This window comes from Macrotis lagotis, chromosome 3 (genome assembly GCF_037893015.1).
Source record: "Macrotis lagotis isolate mMagLag1 chromosome 3, bilby.v1.9.chrom.fasta, whole genome shotgun sequence".
Classification (NCBI taxonomy): domain Eukaryota; kingdom Metazoa; phylum Chordata; class Mammalia; order Peramelemorphia; family Peramelidae; genus Macrotis; species Macrotis lagotis.
In genome coordinates, this window is record NC_133660.1 from 151,729,481 (window position 1) to 151,745,453 (window position 15,973).

At 34.9% G+C, this 15,973-nt stretch overlaps 1 pseudogene; it reads left to right on the plus strand.

Annotated features, from left to right (window-relative positions):
* The first annotated feature begins 731 nt into the window (after window positions 1–731).
* LOC141519232 (T-complex protein 1 subunit zeta-like) overlaps window positions 732–15,973 on the plus strand; it is a 101,276-nt pseudogene continuing 86,034 nt past the window's right edge.

The window sequence follows — 15,973 nt, forward strand, 5'->3', positions numbered from 1 at the left end:
GGGGACGTAGATGGGAAGGGAAGGTGGAAGAAAATTAGTTAACATATAAATATGCAAATGAATGAATGTTGAAAGGTTTTCAAAACATGTAATTGGAAAAATTTAAAAAAGCAATTTAAAAAATGAAAAAAACACAGAAACCTCATATTCGTTAAAAAGGGGGATATTTTGCTTCAAATTGCTTTGTCTGTAATAAGATTTTCTTTTCCTGAAAGAGAGTTCTCATTGAATTTATCTATTTCTATAGAAACCAGAACAGAGGTGCTTCAGTGATATTGTATATTCAGGTTTTATCTGCTTTTTTCCCCCAGAAACCTATTTCCTGTTCACTTTAAAGAACATCTTGGTCAAGAATTTTAATATGGTTAATGAATCCATGAAATACTCTGTTTAAATTCAAATTACAAAATTGTCCTAAGTCAACATTCTTTGATACTAATTTTTTAAATTGAAAATATTTTATTTAGATCTTGTCATTAACAATATTGGATAACATGGTGACATAGTATTTGAAGAAAAAATTATATTCTTGAGTTTTTATGTGATTACCGTGTTTATTAAACCTTTTTGAGACTTCTGGCCAAGATGGCAGAGAGAAGAATGGAACATTGCTAAGGTCTGATGTTCCCTCATATATAATATGCAACAAACCTCTTTACAGAAATTCTATTGACAAAAACCAGAAAAGGAAATTAGGAGAACATCTACCTCAAGGTTTGTCTTCAGGGATCATGGGTGAGCTGGACATAGAGAGCAGAGACCCTGCCAGTAAGGATGAAAGCCAGACTAACCTAAAATCAGTCACAGAGGCATTGAATGTAGGAAATACTGTCCAAGAGTCAACAGGGGTATGGAGGATTTGGCTCTGGGACTTCCTGTCTGGGGCACTCTGGCAGGGCTGGAGGGCAAGTTCCAGCATGGAGAGTTGCAGACATCAAACTTCTGTGTTCCTCTGGTCTAGAGAACTTCAAACTCCATACTTTCACTTTAGCAGAGTCCTCTTCTCAGAATAAACACAGTAACCGCTCCCCCCCCCCCAAGGAGTAGGGAGCAGAGTTCCCTCACCTGTGAATAAGGAGAGTAATTACCTTGCCCCAAGACATAGTCCATACTGTTTAAGGATAAAAGTATCCAGGAACACTGCCCAATCCCTCCAGGCCAAGGGAAATCATGGAATCAGATGATAAAATGGTTATTGAAAGAATACATTGATCCCCTCCAGAAGGAAACCAAAAATGAAAACACCTAGGAATATTGTGGCCAAATTCAAGAACTATCAGATAAAAGAGGAAAAACCTTCAAGCAGTCAGAAAGAAACAATTTAGATAACTAGAAGCCACAGTAAGGATTGCATGGGACCTGGGTACATCAGCATTAAGGGATCAAAGGACCAGGAATGCAATATTCCAAAAAGGAAGGGAGCTTGAAATGTAGCCAAGAATTCGCTATCCACTCAATTGTAGTTGTTCTTGAGAACATCTAGAATGACAATTGACTCCTAGAAAGAAACTATCTTTTCAAAATTATTTTGGTTTTCTTAATCAAAATTATATCTTATACAATTAAAATAAATATAGAAATATGAATATTAAAATTTAAAAAATCATGACAGTGCTTAGTATACTTTTGAATTCATAATCATTCTTGCTATACTTTTGTGACAGGGATATCTATACTAAAGATAGGGAGCCCTATACTAGCACAGAGAAGATTGAGATCTTCATTGACAATGAAGCTAGCTACCCATTTTGTTGAATCTGTTAAATATTGAAACTTTTTATACATAGGCAACAGTAATGATTTATTTGCACTGTGACAGTAATGTACATTGATATAATGGAAAATGATATAATTCTCATAACCTCAAACCAAGGAAGCACAAGGATGATCTAAATAATGACTTCAATAAAAATACACTGCATTCACTTGGGGGCACAGAGATTTCAGAAAGCTTTTGTCTTAATTGGCTTTTTAAGCTAAAACATACATTATTCCAATATTTGGGAACATTTAAAAGTCTCACTTTAATCTATTTATACTTATCAAATTCCATTTTTAAGCAAGAAAAAATAAAATTTCCAAATATTGTTATTAAAAATCAAAGTTACTATGTCATGATTTTTAAATTTTGAAATATCATCAGCAATTTACAATTTAATTTTGAGGATAAAGTAAGTATACCAAGGAATATGCATTCTTTCATTGGAAGTGATAGTATTTTATGATATATTTTCCGAAGGTAATCATGAATATTTTCATTTTACACATGTGGGGTTTTTAAAGTTTAAGTGTTTCATTGGACTTCAGTGTAATTCATTTCTCATTTATAAATGAAATGAGGTTGATGGCTGAATTCATGTTCTGTAGAGGGCCAGCTCTAGGGAGTGATATTCACATATCCTTGGTGATCTTCTTCATCAAAGATATGCAAGGATTATTTCTCATTTTATGGATTCATTGGCTCATCAGTGAACCCTGACCTAGGATAATCTGTGGCTCCAGGTATGGTTGTAAAAGGTTTCTTTGATAGAGAAGTATGCACATTTCTAAGAACAAATATTTAAAATTTACCCAGGAAATTGTAAAACTGGGTCTCCTTTAAGCCTTCATTCCTGAGATAAGTTTTTGCTATAAAAGGGCTGAGTTTCCAAAAATAAAGTTGATAGATTTTCACTTCCCAAACTTTGTATTTGGATATGTTTTTCTACCTGATCTGACTCTTGGAAATTCATGTCCAGACCCACACCAGAGCTACTTTAAAATTTCTCTGAATCCTTCTTTTTTGGGGGGAAGGAGTATGGATGTTCCATTCATCAGTATAAATTGCAATTCATCTTCTTAAGTGATTCACATCTTCATCCACAATAAATCTCCAAGAATACTTTATGCAACATGCTGTAGTAATCTCACTGAGCTTTGAATTATATTTGTGGAAAGCACTATAATTCTATTAACCTTCAATTTTGTAATGTGTTTAGTTGCTTTACAGTTATATGTGTCCTTGATGATAACTTTTATTTCTCCTTCTTCTTTTAGTTAAATCAAAAGACAGTACGGTTTTGTTGGCATCTAAAAGCAGTGTAGAAAGTGAAGAATAGAAAGCCAGACTCAGGGGTTGGAAATACATGAATACTAGTCCCATACTGATATATGTTGGCTAAGTCTCCTGGCAAGACATGTAACTTCTGAATGTCACCTGAGTTTAATAAAATAGGTGCCAAACTATATTGGTAGATTGAGGTTTGTTTTTTGTTTGCATGTTTGTTTTTTAAACTACACCAAAAAAAATTATAGGTTTGAATAGTCTATGTCTATGTATGTGTATATTAATGCACTGTACACACACACACATACACATGTATTTGTATATATTGAGAATATGTATATATGTATATCCTCACACAACCATATTCATGTGATGGGCATATATGTGAACTGTTTGCATTTGTCTATACTCATATGCATGTGAAGCATATATTTCATACAATTTTATACTTAGAATACACTGCATTACTTCTCTAGGATTGTACTATTAATATTCTTAAAGCAAAGTGCGACTTTAACAAGGTAATTTTCCTGCTCAAGAAGTTTTAAAGATTTTCTATTTAGATAAAATACATACTTCTTGATTGGTCATTTAAAGTCCCATACAATTTGGCTCTACTCTTTTTGTGTGTGAAAACTATAAGATTTATTAAGTATTTATATAAGAAAAAGGGCTAACCAATTAATACTAAGAATGTTGTAAATACAATGTGGAATTTCAAAACATTAATTCTTAAATGTTCCAATTTGCAATTCATATTTCTTTTAGGTAAACAAATATAAAAATGATATTTACTTAAATATCACATGATACCTGATGTATTAATTTATATATTAAAAGAAAAATTAACATGTTGCAATATAATAGAATTTTATGATATTGAAAATGTCATACTTTGAAATGCTCTGGATACTTTTACAAAGCATTGCACATTATCAAAATATCTTTATTTATAAGTAATTTATAAGTGAGTAACAAAATTTTAACCACTCAGTAATTTCTATGATTCCAATAGGTTTAAAAACCCTACAAAATATGGTAAAGTGATTGCAAAATAGTTAGTGTAATCATTTAAGTGAAATTATAACTAAAATTTCAAATAATGGGTGGCTAGGTGGTACAGTGGATAGAACCCTGGCCAAGGAGTTCAAATCCGTCCTCAGACACTTAATAATTTCCTAGCTATATGGCCTTGGGCCAGCCACTTAACCCCATTTGCCTTTCAAAAAACCCCTAAAAAAACCTAAAAAAAAGGTAATTAAGTATTATCATACCTGAATCTTTAAACTAAGTTGTGCTTCTTCTTAAAAACCAATAGTAGCAAAACATATTGTGTTTAATAAACCCTACATAATTGTATTTGAGAAATCATTTCAATAGTTATCCATAATTAATTATTGTCCAAATCATAGTTGATCTTTACCTAATGTTTGTTAGAAATTTTCTCATTCTGCTCATTTTACTCAGCATCAGTTCAAGCAAATCTTTCCATGCTATTCTGAAGTTCAGTCCCTCATGATTTCTTATAGAATAGTAGTAACCTATTATATTCATATACCATCTTGTTCTTTGGGGTTCTCTGAGAATCTGTGTCATTATTTGAAGATAAAGTTGTACTGACTTTTTGATGGCTGGTAACTCTGGGACTCATCTTCTTGGCCATGGTGCTCTCTAGGATGTTTTTGACAATCAGGACCCTGCAAAATTGTGGTATATAACCCTGATACATATTTTGTCCCACTGGTCTATGTTATTCTTTTGGTTTTCATCACCCTCCATAACTTCTTCCTGCAAAAGAAGGTATGATCCTCACAGGGTCTCTACTTATAGCAAAATAGGAACATTCACTGTGGTAAGTGCAATATTGTTGGGGCTGAACTTCTAAAGTGCTCTGTTATCCCTAGCTCTTTTCCTCACTTCCAGTATTCTGGGAATTCTTCCAGTGGATCTGTGGAGGACCTCTGTGATTTGAATATTGTCAAGTTGCATATTTAATGCCTTTTACTGGATCTTTAACATGAGGGGTCTTTACACTTTTTTTCATCACCAACCTTCACCATCTTTTTGTCTCCTACACTGAGAAGCTTCTCCCTGGGATTATTCCCTTTTATGACATTCCCATTTTATGACATTTATGACATAATACATCTTTCTTGGTGTCATTCCAAAACTTTCCTTGTTCCCAAAACTATTCTTGATATGACATTCTTGTCCCCTCTTTGATGAATGTGATTTTGCAGGGATCATTACTCTCTCACCTACTTCTGATGATGCTGAGCTTCATGTTTGCAGTGCTGAGGGCAGAGGGCAGCTGGGTCTTGGGCTTGTTGCTCATTGTGATGGTGACCTGGACACCAGTAGAGGTAAGGCTGTTCTTCAGGATCTTTAGGATCTGCTCTCCAATTTTGCTACTGATGGAATTCTGTAATTTAACTTTCTAGATTTATTTAATATTTCTCCCTATTATGTACTTAACATCTCAACCAAACTAATCTACTCATTCTTAATATATAAACATCCATTTTTTCCCCTTTTTTAGAAGATTTTCATTGATCTCCAGAGGCAATTTAATTTTCAATTGAAGTTTCATTGCTTTCCTGAGGCCTTTCCTATACTTTCCCACCCCTGAAATTGTGTGTTACTGCACCAAAATTTTGGAGCCACCCTGTTTCTTTATGCATGCATGCATGCATTTATGTGCATACATATATACACATTATTACATTTTCATTTAATTTACAAAAGAATCACCAAGTCTGACACAGTACTCCTTTTAGTTATTATGTTATGAACATGTATTACTATAAAAATGTTCATATTATGATTGACTTTGCAAGCATTCATAGATGTTTAGTATTGAAATTACATTAAAGGTTATTTGATTCAATCTTCTCTTTTTGCAGATGAAGGAACTAAAACTGAAGGAGAAGGAGTGACTTTGACAAAGTAATACAGAAAATAAATAATTAAGTCTTTCAGTCAACTGAATTCATAACCAGGTCTTTGGAAAGATTTGCCTTTATGAAATATCAGTGTTATTTAGGATGGGGTAGAACTAGGAACTATGTTGAGCTTATAAAACTACAAGGCCTGGAAGAAATTTTACACTGAACCTAAATCAAAACCTACCTCAGGTATTGCAATAGCAGTTGCAATAGCTTCAGCCTCTGACCTATCACCTCTGAGTCAGAAAGGGTGAGGGAGGCAAGTGAGTGAGTAATGGACCAGACTAGAGTTGCTGGGAATACAAAAGGTTCTTCTCTGCAACTGTGAGCACCTGCAAATACAATAGCATTTGTCATTTGTGTGACAATTTAGAATTTGTAGAGTTTTCTTCAGTACTATAGTTAGAAATCACTACATTAGTTTTATAGATGAGGATTTCAAGAATTCAAAGATGAAAGCAATATCTAGTCATAGCTAGTAAGGTTCAGAGGAAACTCCCAACTCCTTCTTATTTCCAGCTACACCAATTTCAATATTTGAAAGGACAACATAGACTCTAACTAAAAAAAATATCCCAACTGCTACTCACCAAAATATACACTATGTAATAGATAAAAGTTGCAAGAGTGGAGCAATCAGATTGAGGGAGAGGATGGCAATGGAGTAGCCAGGATCTATTACTGGAGGATGCTCCAGCAGTAGTACTGTGCTGGGGTGCCCTGCTGATTCAGACCTACTGATGTGTAGTTTAAAGGTAGAATGTGTAAAAGGAATGGTTGAACTGACTATTAGTTCATTGCAAGACAAGTTAGACTTTATCCAGTTTCACTTTCTGTCACTACATGTTATATGTGGCTTCCATGACATTGATGATTTGCCACGGTACCTCCCAAATGTAGGAGAAAAAGAAAACAATTTAAGATCAAGAAACTCATGCAGCAATCTCTAATATTGCTGTTTCCTGTTAATGAGGCCATAGGATGGAACATTTCTGGTGTGACTTGTGCCTTGCACAGCATTCTCTCACTACAATAAACATAATTGTGCAACTCATACTGCCAATCACTTGGTTGTTCAGTGTGGAACTCTTTGATACCAAAGGACATGTAGAACTAGAGAAGAGGCATCATAACTGGATTGCTCACAGAACTCAAGTCTAAGGAAGTAAGTTTAGTAAAAGTACAACTGGTTGCCCATAAGTTTAAGGCAATGAAAGCTTGTATCTCCAATCTGTTTCTCAGATCAAGTTGAAAGGTCCCCAAATGTTTGGAGAAAGGTTTATTGGTTAGCCAGGTAAATCATTTCAGCCATCGGATTCAGAGACATATAACATATTAGTGAGGGTGTTAAAGACTTAGAGACACTTAGCAACCAGGCTTGCTTGGTGCTGGATGAAGAACTCCATGAGGACAAACATGGCCACTATAATTTGCTCATCTCCAAAATGTGCTAATCCACCTGCTTTGATCTTGCTCTGCCAGCAAGTTATCCAAGCTCTGAAGTAATGGCAGATCAACTGCAAAGACAAGATGGGTGACCAGGGGGCCAAGGGGCTAGTTAGCGATTGAAGATCACAGAGGTTAAGGGAGAACACCGAAGACAGAGCATGTCACCCAAACAGGACTAAAGATAACCTGTTTCTCCCAGAAATTCCTCAGTGATTTCGCTTTAGTATCAGGTCCTATCCTGTTTACACAGATCCTGGGACAACCCAGCCAAATCCATCAGTAATAACCCAAGAGTGGTTAAAGCTCATCAGGAAATGGACACTGAATTATTGACCTGACAGAAGTGGAGAGAAAAACATAGTTTTTGACCCTACATCCTGGGTCATTGAGTCCTAGAATGAGCTAAGACACAAAATGAGTAGGAATTGTTCTATAGGTTGGGAAGCAACCAAAATTAGCATAACTCTCTGGGCCTACAACAACTGGTTAACTGAAGGAAAGAAAACAGTACTATAATTGTTTTCCAAGCAAAAAGAAAAAAAAAAATAAGGTAGGAGTCTAACACAGTCATACAACTTTCTCAGCAATATAAAAATTGCTGTGATATGTTTGACTGAATATTCCATGGATCCATGAGTGCATAGAGATTCTTTTTTTTAAATAATATTTTATTTGTTTTCCAATTGTATACGATAGTGAAGTTTTTGGCAAGGTTTTGAATTGTACATTTTTTTACCTCACAATTGCTCCTCTTCCCTTCCCTCCCCCTCTTCCCATCCACAGAAGACAGTATGCTAATCTTTCTATTATTTCCATGCTTTATGTTGCTCAAAATTGAATGTGTTGAGAGAGAAATAATATCCCTGAAGAGAAAATAAAATATTAGAGAAAGAAAAATAATGTAGTACATAAGACAATTAAAAAAATTAAAGGTAATAGACTTTGGTCTTTGCTTAAATGCCTTAGTTCTTTCTTTGGGTACAGATGGTATTCTCAGTCTCAGATACTCTAAAATTGTCCCTGGTTATTGAGTTGATGGAATGAGCAAGTCCATTAATGTTGATCATCAGCTCCATGTTATGTTAAGGTGTACAATGTTCTTCTGCCTCTGCACATCTTACATCTTGGTCAAAATCAGTTCATGCAAATCTTTCCAGCCTTCTCTGAAATCCCATCCTTATTTGTTTTCTAATAGAATATATATATATATATATATATATATATATATATGTATATATTTGACTTTTGGGCATAATTCCAGTGCTCTCCAGAAAGGTCAGTTGAGTTCACAGCTCCACAAACAATGTATTAGTGTCCCAGATTTCTCATATCCTTTCAACATTGAAATCTGATCATGTTGGCCAATCTTCTAGGTGTGAGATGGTATTTCAGTGCTGCTTTAATTTTCATTGCTCTAATCAGTAATGATATAGAGCAATTTTTCATATGACTATGGATTGCTTTGATTTCCTCATCTGTAAATTGCCTCTGCATATTCTTTAACCATTTGTCAATTGGAGAATGACTTACTTTTTTATGAATTTGAGTCAATTCTCTATATATTTTATAAAGGAATCATTTCTCAGAAATAATAATTGAAAAAAGTTTCCAAATTTATTACCTCTCTTTTCATCCTGATTACAGTGGTTATATTTGTGCAAAAGCTTTTTAATTTAATTTAATCAAAATAATATGATTTCTTTTAGTGATATTCTCCATCTATTACTTGATCATCGACTGCTTCCCTTTACATAGATCTGACAGGAAAACTATTCCTTGATCTCTTATTATGCTTATATTTTTTTCTGTCTAAATCCTGTATCCATTTTGACCTTATCTTAGCATAGGGGTATGAGATGTTGGTTTAATTCAAGTTTCTGTGATACTAAATTCCAATTTTCCCAACAGTTTTTCTCAAAGAGAGAGTTCTTATCCCAGAAGCTGGTCTGTTTGGATTTATCAAACAGAAGATTACTGTAATCATTTCCTGCTCTCTCTCTTTTGCACCTAATCTATTCCACTGATCAATCACTCTATATCTTAGGCAATATCAGACAGTTTTGTGGACTGATGAACTTTATAATATAATTTTAGATCTGATAAGGCTAAGCCACCTACTTTTGTACTTTTTTTCATTAAATCCATGGATATTCTAGACTTTTTGTTTCTCCCTATGAATTTAGTTACAATTTTTTCTAGCTCATTAAATTAATTGTTTGGAAGTTTGATTGGTAAGGCACTAAATAAGTAGTTTACTTTAGATAGAATTGCCATTTTTATAATATTAGCTCAGCCTATACATGTGCAGTTGATATATGCCAAGTTATTTAAATCTGTGTGGAGTGTTTTATAGTTAGTTGTATTCAAAGAGTTTCTGAGTCTGCCTTGGCAGGAAGAATTCCAAGTATTTTATATTGTCTGAAATTACATTAAATGCAATTTCTCTATCTAGCTCTTACTGCTGTATCTTGCTAGTAACATATATGTATTTATATCTATCTCTATCTCTATCATCTCTATCTCTATCATCTCATCTATATCTATATTGATGTCTATATCTATATATCTTTATCTATATATCTATATATCTATATATCTATATATCTCTATCTCTATCTCTATCTATATATGAATTCAGGGGATTTATGTGGGTTTATTTTATATCCTGCAACTTTACTAATGTTGCTAATTGTTTCTAATAGTTTTTAGATTATTTTTTATGATTTTATATGTATATGTCATCTATAAATGATGAGAGTTTTGTCTCTTCCTTTCCGATTCTAATTCTTTCCATTCCTTTTTCTCCTCTCACTGCTGAAGCTAACATTTCTAGTACAATATTGAATAGTAATGGTGATAATGGGCACCCTTGTTTCACCCTTGATCTTACTGGGAATGCCTCTAGCTTATCACCATTGCAAATAGTGCTTGTTAATGATTTCAGATATATACCAAGAACAAACCATTTATTCCTATGCTCTCTTGGGTTTTAGTAGGAATGGGTGCTGTATTTTATCAAAGGCTTTTTCAGCATCTATTGATATAATGCTATGATTTCTCTTAGGTTTCTTATTGATATAGTCAAGCATAACAGTTTTTCTAATATTCAACTAACCCTGCATTCCTGTGATAAATCCTGCTTGGTCACAGGATATTATCCTTGTGATAACTTGGTTTTTTTTAGCATTTTGCAAGGGAAATGGGGTTAAGTGGCTAGCCCAAGGCCACACAGCTAGGTAATTATTAAGTGTCTGAGACCAGATTTGAACCCAGGTACTCCTGACTCCAGGGCTGGTGCTTTATCCACTGTGCCACCTAGCCATCCCATGATAACTTGTTGTAATTGCTTTGCAAAGATTTTCTTTAAGATTTTTAAATCCATATTCATTAGGGAAATTGGTGTATATTTTTCTTTCTCTGTTTTGATTCTTCCTGGTTTAGGTATCTGCGCCATAATAGTGTCATAGGAGTTAGGCAGAGTTCCATCTTCACCTATTTTTCCAAAGATTTTACATAGAATTGCAACCAATTTTTCCTTAAATGCCTGATAGAATTAACCTATGATTCAATTTAGCCCTGGAGAATTTTTCTTAGGGAATTCTATGATAGCTTGCTGAATTTCTTTTTTCTGACATAGGGTTATTTAGATTTTTAATTTCCTATTCATTTAACCTGGGCAAATCATATTTTTACAAATATTCACCCATTTCACTTAGATTATCATATTTATTGGCATACAGTTGGAAAAAATACTTCTGAATTATTATTTTAATTTCTCCCTCATTGTGTTGAGTTCACCTTTTTCATTCATGATACTAGTAATTTGTTTTTCTGCTTTCATTTTTTAACCAAATTAACCAAAGGTTTGTCAATTTTGTTTTAATTTTTTTAATAAAAACCACCTTCTACCTCTCAGACAGGTCAATATGATCAGAAAGGACAATGATCATTGTTGGAAGGGTTGTGGGAAATCTAGAACATTATTTCATTGTTGGTGGTAATGTGAACTCATCAACAAAAATATGTATACTCTTTGATCCAGCAATACCACTACTGGGTATATACCCTGAAGAGATCATTTGTACAAAAATATTCATAGCAGCCCTATTTGTGGTGGCATAGAATTGGAAATCATATAAATGTCCTTCAATTGGGGGATAGCTTAGGAAATTGTGGTATATGTATCTCATGAAAGAATATTGTTTTATTAGAAACCAAGGAGGATGGGAATTCAGGGAAACATGGATGGATTTACATGAACTGATGCTGAATGAGATGAGCAGAACCAGAAAGACATTGTATACTCTAACAGCAATGAAGGCGATAATCAAATTTGGTGGGCTCACTCATTCCATCAGTGCAACAATCAGGGACAATTTGGGGATGTCTGCAATGGAGAATACCATCTGTATCCAGCGAAAGAAATATGGAGTTTGAACAAAAAACAAGAATCTTTAATTTAGGAAAAAAATGATATCTTATTGTCTGATCTTGATATCTATTATACTTTATTATACTTTATGTTTCTTCATTAAGGATATGATTTCTCTCTCTTCATATTCGATTTAGATCAATGTATACCATGGAAACATTGTAAAGACTGGCAAATTGCCTTCTGTGGGGGGGGGGATGTAGGGAAGTAAGATTAGGGGTAAAATTGTGAAATTCACAATCAATAAAATCTTTATAATTCAAAAAAAGTAATCTGGATTCTATACCACTTGCATAAATATTTTATATTGAATTTTTGCTTCGTTGTCTATGGTACTTTTTTTAAGAGGATAGAGTTTCTTTCCTTATTGCTTTTAGCTTTTAATGAGATCTATTTTAGCATCTTCTTTATCTAAGATAAGGATCACTACCCCTGACTTTTTCTCTTCAGATGAAGCAAAATATATTCTCCTCCAACCTTTTACCTTTACTCTATATGCATCTCTTTGTTCCAAATTAGTTTCTTGTAAGGAGAGTATTGTAGGATTCTGATTTTTAATTCATTCCAGTATTCCCTTCTATTTTAAGTGAGAGTTAATCCCATTCACATTCAAAGTTATAATTACTAACTCTTTATTGTCTTCCATGTTATCTTCTCTCTGTTTATATTTTCCCCTTTTTTACTTATTCATATTACTTAGTATTTTACTTCTGATTACCATCTCCTTCATTGTGTTTCCACCCCTTATATTCACCTTTCTCTTTCCTTTTGCCCCTTCTTCCCTACCTTCCTTCAGTTAGTTCTTCTTTTCCTCCCCCTTCCTCCCCCTCCCCCTTTCCCCTTTTAACATTTGAATGGTATGATAAGCTTCTTAACTTAACTGAATGTGTGCATGTTAATCTTTATTTGAGGCATATATGATAAGAGAAAGATTTAGACAGTTATCACCTCCTCCCTCCCCCCCATTGCAATAGATCCTTTGTTCCTCTTCATATAATGTGATTTATCCCATTCAGTCTCTTCTGTCCTCACTTTTCTTTACTGTCTCCCCTTTTCAAGGATATATTGTTTTCAAATCATTCTATCAAATAGTCATGGGCAAGTCATGAGTGCCATTGCTTCTGGCTAAATACATTCTTTATAATAAAGTTACAGTTCTCAAGAGTTTGAGAATCTTTCTCCCAGTTGAGGATATAGACATTTAGATCTTATTGGATAGACATTTTTTTCATTTCACTTTTTTTATCATTTCAAGTGTCTTTTGTGTCTGCTGTTTGAAGTCCAAATTTTCTATTTAGTTCTAGTCTTTTCAAAAGGCAAAGTTGGAAGTTTCCTTTTGTATTAAATATCTATCTTTTTCCCTGGAAGAGAAGGCTCAGTTTTTCAGAATAGTGGATCTTTGGCTTTAATGCATTCCAAACTCCCTTGCTCTTTGGAATATCATATTCCAGACCCCTCAATCCCTTCATTTTAATGCAGACTAATCCTATGTAATCCTTACTTTGGTTCCTTTGTGTATAAAGTGTTTCTTTATGCTTGCAGGGTTTTCTCTTTTATCATCTGGAATCTGGTCATAATATTCCTTGGAGTTTTCATTTTGGGATACTGTTCAGGAGTGGATCAATGTATTCCTAGCTATTTTGCCATCTGGTTCCATGACATCGAGGCAATTTTCCTTCAAATGATCCTGAAAAAAATGAGACCAGGCTTTTTTTTATCCTTACTGCATTCAGGAAGCCCACTGAGTCTTACATTGTCTCTCCTGCATCTGTTACTTAGGTCAATAGTTTTGAAGATGAGTCATTTTTTGTTTTCTTCTTCTTTTTTTTTTTTGTTTAAAAGATTCTTGTTATTTAATGAACTTATTAGTTTCTCCGGATTCCATTTTTTTACAGAAAAATTTTCCTCATTTACCTTTTCAACTCCTTTTCCATTTGCCCAATTGAGGTTTTGAGAGCATTATTTTCTTTTTGTATTTGTCCAATTGTATTTTCCAAGGATTTGTTTCTTGTTGCAAGGTGTTAATTTTCTCATGTGTTTTTTTTCACAATTTATTCTTTTAATGTTTAAAGTCCTTTCTGATCTCTTATAAGAAGTATTTCTGGGCTGGACAGCAATTCATAATTTCCTCAGAAGTTCCAGCTATCTCTGAGTTTTGGGCTTTGCTTCTAGGGAACTTTCAATGGACCCTCCTTTCCTCTGACTTTTCCTCATTTTCCTAGGATCTTGTGTTGTGGGGCGGGGCTGGTTCACAGTCCTTTGTTTTCAAAAACCCTAGAGCCTTTGATTAATGGGATTAGTAACTCCAAGTAGGCCAGTAGGGAGAGCAAGATGCTTTTTCTGGAGTGTTGGTGACCTTGATTTGAGGGCCACTCTTTAGATCCTGAGGGGTTGGTGAGAGCAGCAGGGTCTGAATTATACTTGAACAATGTGTTTTGGACACTTGAGCTTTATAGTTAATGTTATTATTCACTTAATACTGAGAGAGATATGCTGCCCACACCTGAACTTGTGGTGGATGTGGGGTGGGTTGTTACTGTGTATTTTGGGGAAGAGTCCCTTTCTCCCACAGGGATTGGGGGTTACTAAACTGGAAAATATGGGGCTTGCATCCCTGGTCTTCCAGGCCAGTAGAACTGACTAAATTGATATCTAGCCACTGTGCTGGTGCTCTCCTGGCTGCTGTGAAGGAACTCTTCCTCGAGCCTTGCTGGAGCTCTCCTGCCCACTCACAAAGCCAAAGTTTCTGAGGCTATTCTCAGGATAGAACTAGGTCTTATCCCACCTCCCCTGCTCTGGCTCTCTGCACTCTGCCCCTGATTCAGCCCTATTTCCCTGAGAGATCTTGTTGGTAGATGTTCTTCTCTTTTGCACTTTGTTTTTGTCATGAATCTGAATTTCGTTAAAAGGTTTGATTCATATTAGTTCTGAGGGAAAACCAGGAGACCTTAGGACAGTGCCTGACTTCTCTCTGCCATCTTGAGCAGAAATCCCACATAGAGATTCCTAAAGAAAGTTTTGGGTGGCATGCTTACTTTGGGTCCATGGCACATACAGATAATATAATGAAAGTGCCAGGCACACTCTACAGCAACACTAGCCACAAGCTCTCTGGGATAGAGTATAGAAGGCAAAGTATATTCAGGTTGATGGTTGTTTCCAAGGCAAAACTGTCAGTCAAATGGGTGCAATGAGTTGGAGCCTAGGTAAAAATGAAAGACTCCCCAGGACCCCACAATGAGTGAAAATGTCACTCACATGTGAAGCATTTCTCAGTAGAAAAAGAAATTAGGAAACTAAACCTAGGAGAAAACCTGCATCCCATGCATATGCCTAAGGTTCAATTTTGTCCAACAAAGTCTCTCTCTTCCCATGCTGATGCCCCAAATGACTTTCTGTTGGAGCTTCTTTGTACCTCTGCAAATTGTGATAATGTGTAAACAGAAGTTTCCTGAACAGTTGTAGGTGGGGACTAGGGGGAAAATAATGTAGCAAGAGCTAGACCTATGCCCCATGGCAGAAGCTGCCTCCTCACAGTCTTACTCTTCAATGTCCACCTTGCCTAGTATATAGAGTCAGTTAACTCTTGAGAACAGCAAGGAACAAGACTAGAGTTTAGATTTTTTACATTATTCTCTACAAATCTGAGTCTGAGCCCTCAGAATTCTACATTTCAAATAGTTAATATGGTCTTCACCAGGGTCCTGGTCATGTCTCTGAGGAATTGATATTGGACTGTACACAGCAATGTAATCCCAGTAATCAAAAACTGGGAAGCAATACCTACTTGTGCCTTATACCACCACTGTAATTAATGTTTATTATTATTAATTTTTGTTGTTTTGTCCTTCATTCTTAAAGAAGTCAATGCTATTAGAGAGGTAAAGTCATGGAATGCAAGTAAATTGGATTTAAGTGGGAACTGTGTTAGAGACTGTGTAAAGTCACCAACCTCACTTTCTCCTCCTGAATCATCTGAGGTTAGTTGCCAGATAAGCCTCAGGATTTCTGCAGATGGACCTGGATGCAATTGGAGACCTTAGCATACACATATTCAGTGACTAAGGATAGGTAAGTCATAAAGACAAAGAATGATCACAT